The sequence below is a fragment of the Procambarus clarkii genome, chromosome 48 (genome assembly GCF_040958095.1).
Source record: "Procambarus clarkii isolate CNS0578487 chromosome 48, FALCON_Pclarkii_2.0, whole genome shotgun sequence".
Taxonomy (NCBI): Eukaryota; Metazoa; Arthropoda; class Malacostraca; order Decapoda; family Cambaridae; genus Procambarus; species Procambarus clarkii.
This window is the reverse complement of record NC_091197.1, coordinates 4,503,285-4,508,854: the sequence shown is the minus strand read 5'-3', so window position 1 is coordinate 4,508,854 and position 5,570 is coordinate 4,503,285. Positions and strand designations below refer to the sequence as shown.

Here is a 5,570-nt window from a genome sequence, read left to right as displayed (position 1 = left end):
GTCACACTAACACCGTCACAGGTCACACTGACACCGTCACAGGTCACACTGACACCGTCACAGGTCACACTGACACCGTCACAGGTCACACTGACACCGTCACAGGTCACACTAACACCGTCACAGGTCACACTAACACCGTCACAGGTCACACTGACACCGTCACAGGTCACACTGACACCGTCACAGGTCACACTGACACACTAGGGTACTCACAAGCGGGACACACTCGCCAGATGCTGCACCACATACCTGCAGGAAGACAATAATGTTTGAAAATATGCATAGCAAAAAAAGAAACATAATAAATATATACCTCTGGTGCAAGGGACCCATAGCCTCGGAGAAGAAAATAAAGAGTACTCAGAGAAGACCTTGTGGATCCTCACTGAACACTTTGATATTTTCTTCTCCTACCACCCCTATTCTTTTGGTATCTGTGTATATATATCTAACTTTGATTGAAAATTTCATTACACAAAAAGGGGTTACAACATTGGTAGCATGCAAGGTACAACACTACTTGTCACAACTTGTATAGCTCCTCCAGCTCCTCAGATGGCGGGCAGGAACCATGAATGCAGTGAGCATTTCCTCTCTGGTTCGCCACACTAAGGCGCTGAAAGAGAAAACTAGCAGCTCTAGGGTTTCTAGTTGTTTCAATTAGCGAGATGTGTGTACTTACGTGATTGCCTAATTGTGCTTGCGGGGATCGAGCTCTGGCTCTTTGGCCCCGCCTTTAAACTGTCAATCAACTAATGTAATGGTTCCTGAGCCTACTGGGCTCTGTCATATCTACACTTGAAACTGTGTATGGAGTCAGCCTCCACCACATCACTGCCTAATGCATTCCATTTGTCTACTACTCTGACACTGAAAAAATGATTTCTAACGTCTCTATGACTCATTTAGGCACTCAATTTCCACTTGTACTCACCTATTTGTGTTTGCGGGGGTTGAGCTTTGGCTCTTTGGTCCCGCACCTGTGTGTGCGTGCGTGTGTGCATGGCTGAATGGAAGGGTGCGTGCGTGGGAGCTATCATATTGAGAGAATAGAGGATGGTTGAGAATAGAGGTGGTGGGAGGTGGAGAGAGAATAGAGGTGGTTGGGCAGTGTCCAGCCGGTTGTCACTCCCCCCTCCTCCCCCCTCCTCCCCACTCCCCCCAGACTGTCTGGTCTGTCAACCCGGTGGTCCGAGACGTTCTGTGGCACAGTGGTCTGCGTCCTCGCTTCACACTCGCAGATTCCCTGAGGGAGAACACAGACGGTTGGGGGGGGGGGGCAAATTTCCTTTCACCTGTTGCGCCTGTTTACCTAGCAGGACATGGAGAAGCCTCACCACAGGCTTCCTTAACCCGACAGAGGGAACTACAGCCATCACAGCCAGGCTGATCCAGAGCAGGAACTTGTTTAAAGGTTCTCTCCTGAAGGCTTCAAAGTTTAGCTCCGAGAGATTCAGTGGGGTCCTTCCTGCAGCTGGGGGGGGGGGGGTGTATAGGGGGGTTGTGGAGGGGGGTCTACCGTCTTCTATAGTGTTCTCGTGTTCTATAATGTTCTACTCTTCTGCCGTGTTCTATAATGTTCCACATTGTTCTAAAATGTTCTGAACATCAATAATATTATAAATTGTGCTTCAGTGTTCTATAATGTTCTATAGTTCAATAACATTCTATAATGTTCTATAGTTCAATAATGTCCTTGCGTTGATTCCGAGGGTCAATATTCCAGCGGCCCGGTCTCTGACCATAGTTCAATAATGTTCTAAAATGTTCAGTACTTCAAAAATGTTCTATATATGTGTTCACTGTTGTTCTATTATGGCCCTCCTGGGGGTTCATAGGATGTATTTTACACGTAAAGTCTTATCGCAATATTTATAGTCTTAAACCCCACCCTCGGCAACCAGTCTTAAACCCCACCACTGGCAGCCAGTCTTAAACCCCACCATCGGAAAGCCAGTCTTAAACCCCACCCTTGGCAGCCAGTCTTAAACCCCACCACTGGCAGCCAGTCTTAAACCCCACCCTTGGCAGCCACTCTTAAACCCCACCCTTGGCAGCCAGTCTTAAACCCCACCATCGGCAGCCAGTCTTAAACCCCACCATCGGCAGCCAGTCTTAAACCCCACCATCGGCAGCCAGTCTTAAACCCCACCATCGGAAAGCCAGTCTTAAACCCCACCATTGCAGCCAGTCTTAAACCCCACCATCGGCAGCCAGTCTTAAACCCCACCACTGGCAGCCAGTCTTAAACCCCACCACTGGCAGCCAGTCTTAAACCCCACCCTTGGCAGCCAGTCTTAAACCCCACCACTGGCAGCCAGTCTTAAACCCCACCACTGGCTGCCAGTCTTAAACCCCACCACTGGCAGCCAGTCTTAAACCCCACCACTGGCAGCCAGTCTTAAACCCCACTACTGGCAGCCAGTCTTAAACCCCACCACTGGCAGCCAGTCTTAAACCCTACCACTGGCAGCCAGTCTTAAACCCCACCACTGGCAGCCAGTCTTAAACCCCACCACTGGCAGCCAGTCTTAAACCCCACCACTGGCAGCCAGTCTTAAACCCCACCACTGGCAGCCAGTCTTAAACCCCACTACTGGCAGCCAGTCTTAAACCCCACCACTGGCAGCCAGTCTTAAACCCTACCACTGGCAGCCAGTCTTAAACCCCACCACTGGCAGCCAGTCTTAAACCCCGCCACTGGCAGCCAGTCTTAAACCCCACCACTGGCAGCCAGTCTTAAACCCCACCACTGGCAGCCAGTCTTAAACCCCACCACTGGCAGCCAGTCTTAAACCCCACCACTGGCAGCCAGTCTTAAACCCCACCACTGGCAGCCAGTCTTAAACCCCACCACTGGCAGCCAGTCTTAAACCCCACCATCCGGATACGAATAAACATATAAAGAAGATGAGGACTGGATAATATTGTGTTGTTTATTGTTCTTGCTCTTATTGACCCTTGGTTTCTGGGGGAGGGGGGAGGGGGGAGGGGTAGGGGAGAAGGGGAAGGGGATTGGGGTAGGGGTAGGGGTTGGGGAGAGGGGGAGGTTGCAACAGGTCATCAGGAGGGTGTGGAAGTCTATAGGGAGCAACAGGGACATAGTAAGGGGGGAAGAGGAGGGAAGGGGTGAAGGTGGGGGGTGTGGGGGGTTGTGGCGGGTGTGTCATAGCCCACCCACCCCCACAGACACCCCCCCCCCCTCAGTACACCCCCACACTTACCGAGAAGAGTCGTCGTCGTCTGGTGATGACGGGGAAGTCATTGTCCTCCTGCTGCAGGTTGAAGGAGAAGTGTGACGCCATGATTGGCGATCGATACGCAGCTTACAGAGCGCCAGAGAGCTCGCTCGCGTGCACACAGAGCGCCAGAGAGAGCGGGCTCACAGAGCACCACAGAGCGCTCTCCAGTGGTGCTCACTAACCACTTCCACGCCCACCGCCAGAGTCAACCTCACAAGGTGCTCACGGGAGCTCTATAATGGCTCATTTTCCTCACAACACCACACGGAGGTAAACGCCTCACAATATGTTCTCTTATAAACACAACTATGAACACACACTGTCACTCTTATCTAGCACTACTAGACACTCTTCATGCTATACACACTTTACGTTATACACACTTCATGCTATACACACTTCAACACTTTATGTTATACACACTTCAACACTTTGTTATACACACTTTGTTCAGTACTTATACAGATCATTTTTTGACACAATTTACGATTCACAGATTATGGAACATTGAGTCACCAGGTACGATAACCTGTCACTGGTCTAGACTGTGGCTCTGTGATATCCCCACACTGGTCTAGACTGTGGCTCTGTGATAACCCCACACTGGTCTAGACTGTGGCTCTGTGATAACCCCACACTGGTATAGACTGTGGCTCTGTGATAACCCCACACTGGTCTAGACTGTGGCTCTGTGATAACCCCACACTGGTCTAGACTGTGGCTCTGTGATAACCCCACACTGGTCAAGACTGTGGCTCTGTGATAACCCCACACTGGTCTAGACTGTGGCTCTGTGATAACCCCACACTGGTCTAGACTGTGGCTCTGTGATAACCCCACACTGTTCTAGACTGTGGCTCTGTGATAACCCCACACTGGTCTAGACTGTGGCTCTGTGATAACCCCACACTGGTCTAGACTGTGGCTCTGTGATGACCCCACACTGGTCTAGACTGTGGCTCTGTGATAACCACACACTGGTCTAGACTGTGGCTCTGTGATAACCCAACACTGGTCTCGACTGTGGCTCTGTGATAACCCCACACTGGTCTAGACTGTGGCTCTGTGATAACCACACACTGGTCTAGACTGTGGCTCTGTGATAACCCCACACTGGTCTAGACTGTGGCTCTGTGATAACCCCACACTGGTCTAGACTGTGGCTCTGTGATAACCCCACACTGGTCTAGACTGTGGCTCTGTGATAACCTCACACGTTTCAGATTTCAGATGTTTTATAAGCCAGCTTCAGGTGTTTTATAAGCCAGCTTCTGGTGTTTCATAAGCCAACTTCGGGTGATTCATACGCCAGCTTCAGGTGTTTCATAAGCCAGCTTCAGGTGTTTTATAAGCCAGCTTCAGGTGTTTTATAAGCCAGCTTCAGGTGTTTTATAAGCCACGTCAGGTGTTTTATAAGCCACTTCAGGTGTTTTATAAGCCAGTTTCAGGTATTTTATAAGCCAGTTTCAGGTGTTTTATAAGCAAACTTTAGGTGTTTTATAAGCCAGCTTCAGGTGTTTTATAAGCCAGCTTTAGGTGATTTATAAGCCAGCTTCAGGTGTTTTATAAGCCAGCTTCAGGTGTTTTATAAGCCAGCTTCAGGTGTTTTATAAGCCAGCTTCAGGTGTTTTATATGCCAGCTTCAGGTGTTTTATAATCCAGCTTCAGGTGTTTTATAAGCCAACTTCAGGTGTTTTATAAGCCAGCTTTAGGTGTTTTATAAGCCAGCTTCAGGTGTTTTATAAGCCTGCTTCAGGTGTTTTACAAGCCAACTTCAGGTGTTTTACAAGCCAGCTTCAGGTGTTTTATAAGCCAGCTTCAGGTGTTTTACAAGCCAGCTTCAGGTGTTTTATAAGCCAGCTTCAGGTGTTTTATAAGCCAGCTTCAGGTGTTTTATAAGCCAGCTTCAGGTGTTTTATAAGCCAGCTTCAGGTGTTTTATAATCCAGCTTCAGGTGTTTTACAAGCCAGCTTCAGGTGTTTAATCAGCCAGCTTCAGGTGTTTTATAAGCCAGCTTCAGGTGTTTTATAAGTAAGCTTCAGGTGTTTTATAACCCAGCTTGAGGTGTTTTATAAACCAGCTTCAGGTGTTTTATTAGCCAGCTTCAGGTGTTTTATTAGCCAGCTTCAGGTGTTTTGTAAGCCAGCTTCAGGTGTTTTGTAAGCCAGCTTCAGGTGTTTTGTAAGCCTAGCCAGCTTCAGGTGTTTTGTAAGCCTAGCCAGCTTCAGGTGTTTTATAAACCAGCTTCAGGTGTTTTATTAGCCAGCTTCAGGTGTTTTATTAGCCAGCTTCAGGTGTTTTATTAGCCAGCTTCAGGTGTTTTGT

General features: G+C 48.8%; 1 long non-coding RNA gene across 1 annotated transcript; it reads left to right on the top strand.

Annotated features, from left to right (window-relative positions):
* The first annotated feature begins 4,323 nt into the window (after window positions 1-4,323).
* Window positions 4,324-4,760, top strand: LOC138351015 (uncharacterized). Its single transcript, XR_011222317.1, has 3 exons — window positions 4,324-4,519; window positions 4,564-4,607; window positions 4,651-4,760. It is a non-coding gene; the product is annotated as an uncharacterized lncRNA (long non-coding RNA).
* Window positions 4,761-5,570: the final 810 nt, after the last annotated feature.